Here is an 11623-nt window from a genome sequence, read left to right on the forward strand (position 1 = left end):
GGAGGAGGAAAAGAAGAAGAAGAAGAAGAGCTTCACTTACCATGGAGAAAGGCGATGGAAGGAGACGGTTGCTGCCTGCCTCTTGATTTTCCTCGGGGACCTTCAATACACAGCCCCCTCTTCCTCCTCCTCGTCGTCTCTGAAGAATCGGTGTCTTGCGCTGGACCTTTTCTTTCTAAACACCCCTTCTGAGCTCAGCCCCTGAAACCACAAATTCCACTTCCTGAGCGTTAGTGAGCCTGCTGCTGCTGCAATACCACCAAAATCTTGCTTTTCTTCTTCTTCACCTCCTCCTCCTTCTCTCTCTAAAAGGCGACCCAAAACATAAATAAAATAACAATAAAATAAATCAGCTCGGCCAGCTCACTCGTTCTTTTCTGGCCTTTACGGTAGCCCTGCTACATAGGTGTGTCTAGTCAGCCAGGGCTCAGGACCAAAGTGGCCATGATGGGTTCTTCTGTTCATTTGGCTCTCCTATTCTTCTACCCCCTCAGAATCTGGCTTCCACTAGCAGGAAGGGCTGCAGATCCAATCAGGGTTGAAAAAATACAGGACACAGTAAAGGTAAAGTGACCCCTGACCATTAGGTCCAGTCATGGCTGACTCTGGGGTTGCGGCGCTCATCTCACTTTATTGGCCGAGGGAGCTGGCGTACAGCTTCCGGGTCATGTGGCCAGCATGACTAAGCCGCTTCTGGCGAACCAGAGCAACACACGAAAATGCCGTTTACCTTCCCGCTGGAGTGGTAGCTATTTATCTACTTGCACTTTGTTGTGCTTTCGAACTGCTAGGTTGGCAGGAGCAGGGACCGAGCAACGGGAGCTCACCCAATTGTGGGGATTCGAACCGCCGACCTTCTGATTGGCAAGTCCTAGGCTCCGTGGTTTAACGCACAGCGCCACCCGTGTCCTTTAACACAGGACGCAGTACCCTTCAACATTTAATTTTACCCTGTTTATTTTGGGTGGTAGCTATGTGTTGCTCAGAGTAGACCCATGGACATTAACGGGCCTAACTTAGTCACATTCATTAATTTCAATTGGTTATGCTCTGGGTAAATCTTAGTTGCATACCACTCTTCGTCTTCATATAATGGCAATGTTTTTGTGTATAGATCAAAGATAACCTAAGATCCTTGTGATAAATGTAAGCCTTGAACTAAATTAGAGCAGACCCTTGAAATTAATGGGCCTACTCTTAGCAATGGGTCTACTCTTTAGTACAACTTCCCAGGATACAACCCATATGTACAAACTAAGGCTGCAATCCTATCCCTATATACTTGGGAGGAAGCCCCATTTAATTCTATAGAACTTAATTCTGAGTAAACATGGTTGGAGTGCACTGTAAATCACTGATGACTCACTGCCTTTAACAGTACTGCAATCTCTGATATCTCAGGCAAGCCACCTTCACTCTGCCTGCCTTAACAGTAGGGCTGGCCCAGATAGCTGGCCCTTGTAAGACAGAAAAATCTAAGTAGGCGGGAATGATTAATGTTCCATCTCTTTTACAGCACAGTCCTAGACGTGCTTACTTTGAAATAAGTCCCACTGAACTGAATTGGCTTACTCCCAAATGAACTCCCAAGCCTGAGTGGTCAAACTTCTGTGAATGGATAAATATGCAGACTTTCACGTTACACAGCATTCCTCCTGCATCAAGTCAAATGCCTTCTTCCAACCCATTGGCACAGCAAAGAACAGTGTGTGATACTGAAATTAACCTATACATTGGCGAATTTCAAACTTCCTTCCCTCAACAAATCCTTTCCACATATTTTTGTCTAAGGGACCAAAACCCAGTTCAAACTACATACACCATGGCAAAGTCCTCTCACATTACACAGGTTTCTGATTGATTGATTTTTTAGTTTACTCTTTGTTATAGAGCCAGCCCTACCATTAGGCAGAATGAAGCAATTGCCTCAGGTGGCGGGTGCTGGGCTTGTGGGGAGAGGGTTGGCAATGTCAGTTAGGTACTGGACTGGAGAGGACATACCGTATTTTTCCGTCTATAAGACGACCCCTATTTTTGGGGACTCTGGTTTAAGAAAATGGGGGGAGATGGCCCCCGTGTATAAGACACCCCCAAATTTTGGACATTGTTTCCTCCCCTAAAACTCTTATACATGGAAAAATACGGTAATTGTGTGTGCCCTGCATCCTGCTTTACACCCCATAATCCAGGCTGTTGCCCCCTCTGGTGTGGTGGAGGATGGTGCCCTGTTACAGTGCTGAATTAACATTCAACTCTTGTACAGGCCCTGCTCTGGACACAGAAGCTACTAGGCCTCTTGATTCCAGCCCTCACCCTGCATTTGCCTACTTGGCTGCAGTAGCTGTGCACCGTACGGCTGAAATTGGCTATGATGCACATATCATGGTTTTGCAAAGAAGCAGTAGGATGCATTGTACTCTGCTGCTGTTTACCAGCAGGCAAGAAACCAGAATTGCAAGTGAGTAAGTGCAATGGGTGACTGGGTATTTTCCTGTGGAGGTAATGCCAGTAATAGTGTTGCTGACAGTGACTGGATGATGCCCATGACACCTGTGCCAATCAGGCATGCCACTAATTCCTCACATGTTCAGCAAGTCTGTCTCCAATCCCCGACAAATATTACCCACATTACTGCTTGTCTGTGTTATATTCAGAAAGGAGGGTCAACTCTGTCTGGTAGTTGAAAACACCTCACTTGCTACATGCCACAATCAGCCACCTTCCAAAACTGTACCCCCAGGTGATCCCACACTGCAGCAAGGAGAGTCACATCCCTTTCATTGGCTGGCAAGGTTCAGCCTTATAGGTAAAGGTAAAGGGACCCCTGACTGTTAGGTCCAGTCATGGACAACTCTAGGGTTGCGGCGCTCATCTCGATTTACGTACAGCTTCCGGGTCATGTGGCCCGCATGACTAAGCTGCTTCTTGCAAACCTGCCAGAGCTTCTTGCACTTTGACATGCTTTCAAACTGCTAGGTTGGCAGGAGCAGGGACCAAGCAACAGAAGCACACCCTGTCGCAGGGATTCGAACCGCCGACCTTCTGATCAGCAAGCCCTAGGCTCTGTGGTTTAACCCACAGCACCACCCGCGTCTATCAGCCTTATACTACTAGGCAGTAGTAGGTAGTAGTTCCACCAGGAAAGGATCATTGTTGTCTCAATATTTTTCCCCACACCCATGAGATTAATAGCACCTTTTTGCCTCTCTAAAACCATATGCATTCACATGTAACACATTACTGATGTGGGCTGGAGAGAAGGAAAAAAACCTGTGCACTCTAGCAAAGCTGATACCAATACAAGCATCAAGAATATAGCATTTAAATGTCACTGGAAAATAGTTCAAAGCAGAGGTGTCTGAAATCACACCTCCTCGCCAATGTAGGTTTTGCAGGGGTCATAAATGCATGAGGGGGAACCCCAATGTTAGGGTTGCCATGCATCTGGAATTTCATGATCGTGTCTAGGAATTGAGCAGTGAAATTAGTGCCTGGGTGCACAACAGAACAAGGAAGTGTGTGTTTGAGTATCACTCTTTGCCTTTTTTTTTTTTTTTTGGCAAATCCCCCCAAAAAGCTCAACTATTGTCTCCTGATTTTTATTTCTTGAAATATGGCAACCCTGTACCTGTAATTGGTACAGCTGGCTTTTGAAAGAAGCAGCAGTGGCGCTGAAGCCTACTTGAAACCAGTTTTTCCATAATAAAACCCTCTTTCCAGATTTGTGGGAAGATTTCCCCTTCTCCCCAAATATTTGGCAACTCGGTGGTAGGGGGGTAAAACAGGCATTTTTTGCACCTACCATGACTGAGGCACTTTGTTATCACACATTTAAAGCATATAATCCTCCCAAGAATCTTGGGAACTGTAGTTTACCCCTCACACAGCTACATTTCCCAGCGCCATTAGCAAATCACAGTTCCCAGGATTATTTGGGGGAAGTCAAGTGCTTTTCAATGTATGGAGTGTGCACAGTCTGAGAGCCTGCTCCCCTTGAGGTCCCGTTGCTCCTCTTCGAAGCAAAATAACTAGCTTACTTCAAAACAACTAGCAGGCTGTCTTCCCCTGCACAGACCCGGCAATCTTTCAAGACTTTCCAAGGAGTCACCGCTAACCAGCCAAGGGATTGTCACCTGGTGGCAACATGGTCGTTGGCCTTCAAACACCTCTTAAAAATGTGTATGTTTTGTCCTAAAGCTCAACAGTTTTGGGGTCTTCCAAAAAACAACAACAAAAAATACTCAACAACCTTTGGGGTGTCCTGGTTTTTACTTTTTGAAATATGGCAACGCTTGTTCCGAGCTCCTTAGAGAAGTGGGACAGAACTAATAACTAATAACTCCTGCTCCTTCAGTGGTGGCAGGGCAGGCAGACATTATAATGGGCGCAGCTGCTTTCTGGAGGGTGGTGGTGGTGAGAGCTTCACCTGTTGATTATCTGCCTGCACAAAGGTGACAGGCTGCAGGGTGCTTGCGGCCGTTTCCTGGCCTCCTAATAGCTTGTTGTGGAAACTTTTGTGGGGATAAACATGGCTGGAAATACTTCGGCACCCACCCTGCCCCTCCAGGCTTGCTCATTTCCCCTGGGAACTTAGGTAATGCATAAATTTGGAAGAGATGGTGGGAGGCTTTCTCCTTCCCTCTATGGAGGGATTCTTGTCCACTGGAGGAGGGGGGGGGCGAGCGAGTCCCTGCAGAAAGCAAAACCACGGCCTAGAAAAGCCTCTCTGCCCTCCTTTCTCTCCTTCCTTTCTGGGGCCTAGTGGTGTTGCGGGGACACAATTTGCAAAATCTCCAAAGGTGCCTGTGGTCTGTGGAGCCCAGCCAAAGTCAGCAAGGCTCTGGAGACAGAAGAGAAGGGACTGGCAGCCTCTCTCTTTGTGTGTTTGTATGTGTGTGTGTGTGTGCGCGCGCATAACACATAGCCGTGACTGTATCGTTATGACTACCCCTGTTTTTAGCAAAGCTTTGGTTAACTCCATGCATGAAATCACACCGCCTGTAAAATTAGAAAGAGGGCTCAGAAACCACAGAGTTCACAGGAAAAAAAACCAGACACACACATATGCACACACACTCATTTCCATTTGCAGCACTCAAATGGCTTCCACCGAGAGGAGGCAGGAGGCCTTCGGACCGCCCCCCCCGGCCCCCCAAGATAACAACAACAGGAAGGGAAGGGGGGGGGAAGGGACAAGGTTTTCCCCAAATTCTTCAGAGCACCATTGCTGGACAGGGACTCTATGATGTTTAACGAGTAGGTGACAGGCAGACATCCTCCCTTTTCATTCCTCAGTGCAAACAAACTCTAGGCCTGGCAGTAACCCTTAGGTAGCTCTACAATCCTAGGAAGTGACTACAACTCCCACCCTGACCATCGGTCATGCTTGCTGACATTGCGAGAGCCCAAGCTTAGCACCAGATTCCCTGTTTCCGACTTACGCTAGGTGAGACTTAATTTTTTACTATTTAAAAAGATATCCTGTGGGGTTGTGGGAAGTGAATGTACAATATGGGGATTTTTTTTGTTTTAAAAAATTAAAATGCATTTTAAATTTATCACGTAACTTAGTGTATTCTACTTTTAAGGCACTTTTAAGGCACAGTATACTTATATACGTCTGGTCCACCCTTCATCATATGATCTGAGGCAGGGACAGCCAGGGTAAAAATACAGTGGTACCTCGGGTTACAGACACTTCAGGTTACAGGCGCTTCAGGTTACAGACTCCGCTAACCCAGAAATAGTACCTCTGGTTAAGAACTTTGCTTCAGGATGAGAACAGAAATCGCACAGCGACGGCGCAGCAGCAGCAGTGGGAGGCCCTATTAGCTAAAGTGGTGTCTCAGGTTAAGAATAGTTTCAGGTTAAGAATGGACCTCCAGAACGAATTAAGTTCTTAACCCGAGGTACCACTGTAAAACAAAAATGGAAAAGTACAGAAAAACGAGTTCGGACAGAGCTTATGAAATCAGACAAAAGCACAACTCTTGTCCGCTTATTATGCTGATTTCCAGCAGCTTTCCTGGGTCTCAAGCAAAAGTCTTTTTGATTGTTTTCAATGCCCTGCTAACTGGAGAGATTGAGACTTGAACCATATATTTTCTGTATGCAATGCATGTACTTTCCTATCAGGTTATGCTCCCATCCTAATACAGGAAGAAAACCAACAGGTGAAGCCTCATCCATCATTAACACACACACTCTGCCCTCCGCAATGCCAGGGAATTCTGCACCTGCTGAATTTATGCATGTTTTATAGCGTTTACATGAACAGGCGCCCTGCCCCAGAAGGTGGCAGTAGCCCTAAGCAAAGATGTTCCAGGATCACATTTGAGCAACTTATTAATAGCAACATTTTTGTTCTTTGGAAACTTACGCTAACAAGTTGGGGAAGGGACAAAAGGATATGAGGATTTAGAATAATAATCAGATAGACATTCAAAGTATCTTTAAGCTTAGTATTGTAAATAGCACTTAAGGTACAGACAGCATGCTTTATAATCCTGTGAAGTATTGTCATTATCTTACTCATAGGCGGTCCTTCTGCACATGGTTACGGACAAGTGCTGTAGCACCATTTAGCAAACTGTTCACGGGGTCCCAGCTCACCTCACTCAGTGAGCAGGCAATTATCTCTGTAGCCCTGCAGATGTTTGGTTAAGAATTTCCAAGGGCATTTGTGTTATGTACTGAAGTTCTCACCCTGGGCCAGCAGGGGGATACTGTAGATAGTTATGCAAATGAAGGATCGAAAGTGACGTTCAGTGATTGGATAGTTTGTATGCAAATGAAGGATCGAAAGTGATGTTCAGTGATTGGATAGTTTTAGAAAACGGCAACAGTTACATTGTTCTGGAGCTCTATATAAGCAGGCTGACTGAGCTCCTCAGTCAGTTCTGTTCCAGCTTACAAATAAAGAGCTGCTTTGAAGGAATCGCTGTGGCGTCTGCTATGTCTACCCACAATTTAACAATTTGCTTCCTTCTGAAAGTTGTTCCAGATTATTACAGGGAGATTAGTCTGCCCCACCCAAGGGCTAGAAAATAAATTTAGAAATATGAACACGTAAGCAACGTTCAGGAGTGTGGGAAGGGTCATGGCTCAGCCAGTAGAGTACATGCAGGAAATCCCAGCTGTAACCTTCAGCATCTCCAGTGAACAAAAATCAGATGGCAGTTGATGGGGAAGTCCTTTGCAGGACACCCTGGAAAGCTGGTGCCGTTCAAAGCGGATGATCAGGGGCTAGATCAGAGCTTTCCAAACTTTTCATGTTGGTGACACACACTTTTTAGACATTCATCATTTCGTGACAAAGTAATTCAGTTTTACTAGCAAACCAGAGCTTAAACTAACCTCTTTCCAGCCCCAGGAGGAGAGCGGGGAGTGTTCGCACAACACACCCACACACTGCAGCCGACACACAAACGTGTCGCAACACAGTTTGGGAAGCTCTGGGCTCGATGGACCTACGGCCTGACAGTGTAAGACTATTTCCTATTATTGCTCCAGGCATCATATTATATGGCGGTATTTCACTTAAAGCTAGGTTTTGCTTGCTTGTTTGTGGTGTTGCTGCTGCTGTTATTGTTGTAAAAAAAACTTCAAATGCCAGTCACTTTAAATGCAGGAAGAGTGGGCCAGGTGGGAAATTAGTTCTGATATCATTGCTATGGTATCCACAATCAGCTAACGCTTTTTAAACAAAAAATAAATCAAGTTACTGTTTGTACAGTCAAAGCAAGCTGCTAAAGTAACTCTGCAGCTATTTTGTGACAGGTGTTTTGTAATGTCCGTTTCAAGGTAATTGCTGGTTCATAGAAATGGACTGAAGCCAATCCTGTCTATGGAGTCTAAAGTCAATAAGCATGGGTAACCTGTAGCTCTCCTGATGTTGGACAACAGCTATGCAGGCTGTGGCTGATGGGAACTGGAGTCCAACAACTTCTAGAGAACTATAGGTTCTGTCTTCTGCTGCGCTGCTCAGCTTCCCTTAAACTTAGCATATACAGAGCCTTTTCCTGAAGTCCTTTGTATCTATAACTTAAGGTTACCACATGTCCCCGTTTCCTGGGGACAGTCCCCAGATTTACAAATCTGTCCCCTGACAAAATTCATCTGATTAGTAAGATGATGAAAAGTGTCCCCGGATTCATTGAAAAAAATCTGGTAACCTTACTATAACTTCCAATACGTTCCTGATGTTACCCCCATTCTAATTGGCCCTTTACACCCAACTCCACAACACAGTACAGGTAGTCAGCGGTCTGGCTGATTCATGTAGTTAGCAGCATGCAAATGTTACTGCGCCAGGGACGCGGGTGGTGCTGTGGGTTAAACCACAGAGCCTAGGATTTCCGATCAGAAGGTCGGCAGTTCGAATCCCTGTGACGGGGTGAGCTCCCATTGCTCGGTCCCTGCTCCTGCCATCCTAGCAGTTCGAAAGCACGTCAAAGTGCAAGTAGATAAATAGGTACCACTCCGGCAGGAAGGTAAACGGCGTTTCCGTGCGCTGCTCTGGTTCGCCAGAAGCGGCTTAGTCATGCTGGCCACATGACCCGGAAGCTGTACGCCGGCTCCCTCGGCCAATAAAGCGAGATGAGCGCCGCAACCCAAGAGTCGGCCACGACTGGACCTAATGGTCAGGGGTCCCTTTACCTTTACCTTTAAGTTCACTGCATTCTGGATACACCTCCAGAGAACTCACAAGTTGGGGAACATACAGAAATATTTAGCTGTCCCTTTTCCAGAAAACGTGGCTGTGGAATTCATGGGATACTTTATAGACCACAGAACAACCTTTGTCAACCTGGTGCCCTCCAGATGCTTTGAATTACAACTCCCATCAGCCACAGCCAGAACAGTTGATGGGAGTTAGAAACGTCTGAGGATACCAGGTTGAGGGAAGCTGCTGTAGAAAGATAGCATTTTGAGGAGAGGTGAAAGGTGATAGGATTCTGTTTTCCCGCAAACCTACCAGTTCATCAAATGAATATCTCGCCAAGGTAGACCCTTAGACTGATGCCTGCAATGTGAAAGATCTGTTAAATCTGTTTATAGAGTCCTGGTTGAAACCATGGCCACATTCTGGGGTTCTTAGAACAGACATAGATGCCTGAGTTTATTATGACAGTGCTAGAAAGTGTTTGCAGAGACAGAGAATTCTAGAACTGGGTCACAGAAAAAGACAACTTAAAATGTTGCATTTGGAAGTGTTTGGAGCAACACCAGATCTTTGTATACTTGGGCAATGTTTTTGGCCAACTGCAAGCCTACATAAATTTATTTATTCATCACCAGTAAATTAGATTAATAAAGTGAATGTCTCTGGGTTTCATGGTTGTAGGGAAGTCTGTGTGCTTGCCTATTCTGCCTAGCATAGTATGATATATCAGCTCTTGCACGAGAGTCTGAGCAGGCACAGCTGCAGTCCTTAGGCGATGATAGTTCTGAAACTGTCAACAGAGTTTGCCTTCTTAGGATCCACAGAGTTTTGAAAAACAGAACCACATACCTAAAGAGAAAATGGTTACATTTCCACTATTTCTGACTGAAGGATTTGCCTTCTCAGGATTTGACGTGTAATAACTGGCTTGCTGAATCAGACCACTTAGGTCACCAAAAAGCTCACAAATTGGACAAAGTGGGATAGCCATGCTGTGCTCAATCTGAGCATCTGGTACTCAGGGATAGATGGGAGGCTTCATTCTGAAAATAGGGAGTGCCAGACCGAGTATGGTTTGAAGAAATATGAGGGGCTACCACCTTTCTAAAGCTTGGTGCCACAATCCATGCCACCTTGGGTACAATGGTGACGAATGTCCAAAAATCAACAAAAACTAAAACTTTAAGTATTATAACTAAAAGCCATTGACAGGCTTATCCTTCATGAATAGCATGCAGCAGTTATGTAGACACAAGCGTTGAAGAAATAGTTGGGTAACCTGCAGTCCTATGCATGTCTACTCAGAAGTAAGCCCCAGGTAAATGTGTAGAAGGTTGCAGTCTTAGTCACTTCAGCTCTTGACAGAATATCTCATTCTAACATTTCCACTAAGTCAGTATTTGTTTGACTCCACTGCTAAATTAGATAATGCAAAGAGGACCAAGGTGTTAAGATTTGGCAGTAAACTACCTTATTTCTTCCTGATTGGCTTATCTTAATGCCTGTCTGTAGCTAACAGGAGAAGCATGCTCAAAAAAAGGCTTTTTGCACCAGTGCGATTTATAGACAGCATTTGGCACTTTGCAGGGCAGGCACTGAAAAGTAAAGTCACTGCAACTTACTTATCTCTAAGGTTTCATAGTTTCTATTATGGGATGTAGGGCGCAACCGATCATTTGATTAGCAGGTTTCATAACCATTATCTATCCGGATGCCGTTTTTGAATCACTCCAAATACAGTAAGAGTTTTGCTTTTCATTATCTGGAACAAGATCAGGGCAACACATACCCAGCAAGCAGGCACTAATCTTACCAGTCTTACCAATTCGTGGGTAGGATTGAAAGAATCACAAAATGAGCTGTCTGATCCCTAGAAATGCCTGGCCTCTGTTGTCTGACCTCCAGGCTGCACGTCTAGCTATTGTGAAACCAAGGGGGATTTCAAAGTGGTTTAGAGTATGGCATGGTTTGATGGGGAGAGATATGTCAGCCATTCAAACACAAAGACATTCTGCAGTGCTCCTTGTGCGCACCCAAGCAAATACTTTGGCCCTGGCCCATGTCTCCGGATCTGATTCCACAGTTACAAGGAGCACTTTAGTGTTATAAGAGCAACAGTATTTTATTCACTTCTGTAATCAGATGACATAGAAAGAACTTTGGATGTTTTCGCCCCAGCTTCTAAACGGAGCATAAAATGAACCCCAATGTGGCACTAAAGTTCCCCTAATTCCCACCTAAAGTGGGAAGTGAGAGCGGGACCATAAAGAAGGCTGATCGCTGAAGAATTGATGCTTTTGAATTATGGTGCTGGAGGAGACTCTTGAGAGTCCCATGGACTGCAAGAAGATCAAACCTCTCCATTCTTAAGGAAATCAGCCCTGAGTGCTCACTGGAAGGACAGATCGTGAAGCTGAGGCTCCAATACTTTGGCCACCTCATGAGAAGAGAAGACTCCCTGGGAAAGACCCTGATGTTGGGAAAGAGGGCACAAGGAGAAGGGGATGACAGAGGACGAGATGGTTGGACAGTGTTCTCGAAGCTACCAGCATGAGTGCCTGGCGTGCTCTGGTCCATGGGGTCACGAAGAGTCGGACACGACTAAACAACTAAACAACAACAACAATGTGGCACTGCAGTTGTCACTACTGACAACTCTTCTAATTAGAACTCTTCTAGCTCCTTGATCTCTGCAGAGTGTGGGCAGCTCTGTGTGACGATTTAACTTGCCGGAGACAGTTCTCTGTGGCCATATGAAGCAGAGAGAGGGAGAAAGGGAGAGAGTTTAAACCAGGGATGGGAAACTTGTGGCCCTCCAGAGACTGGTGGACTTCTCCATCCCTGATTATTGGCTGTACTGGATGGAGCTGATGGGAATTGTTCCAGCAACATCTGGAGAGCCTTGCCTCTGGCTTAAAACCTAATTGAAGAAACAGACACAGAGCAAGCATCACACAC

At 45.5% G+C, this 11623-nt stretch overlaps 1 protein-coding gene across 4 annotated transcripts in view; it reads right to left on the reverse strand.

Annotated features, from left to right (window-relative positions):
• The window catches only part of GFI1 (growth factor independent 1 transcriptional repressor), a 38625-nt gene extending 29539 nt beyond the window's left edge, over positions 1 to 9086 (reverse strand). Inside the window, exons 1-2 of one of the 4 annotated variants that reach the window (XM_081008748.1) lie at positions 8978 to 9086; positions 41 to 201 (exon numbers count right to left, since the gene is read on the reverse strand). The gene's annotated coding sequence lies outside the window, so the exon portion shown is untranslated. Of the gene's footprint in view, positions 1 to 40; positions 306 to 6531; positions 6872 to 8977 lie in introns of those variants that run through there. The other 3 variants (XM_081008749.1, XM_081008751.1, XM_081008750.1) reach the window with 3 other exon arrangements.
• Positions 9087 to 11623: the final 2537 nt, after the last annotated feature.

The sequence above is a fragment of the Podarcis pityusensis genome (assembly GCF_964106645.2).
Source record: "Podarcis pityusensis genome assembly, chromosome: 6".
Taxonomy (NCBI): Eukaryota; Metazoa; Chordata; class Lepidosauria; order Squamata; family Lacertidae; genus Podarcis; species Podarcis pityusensis.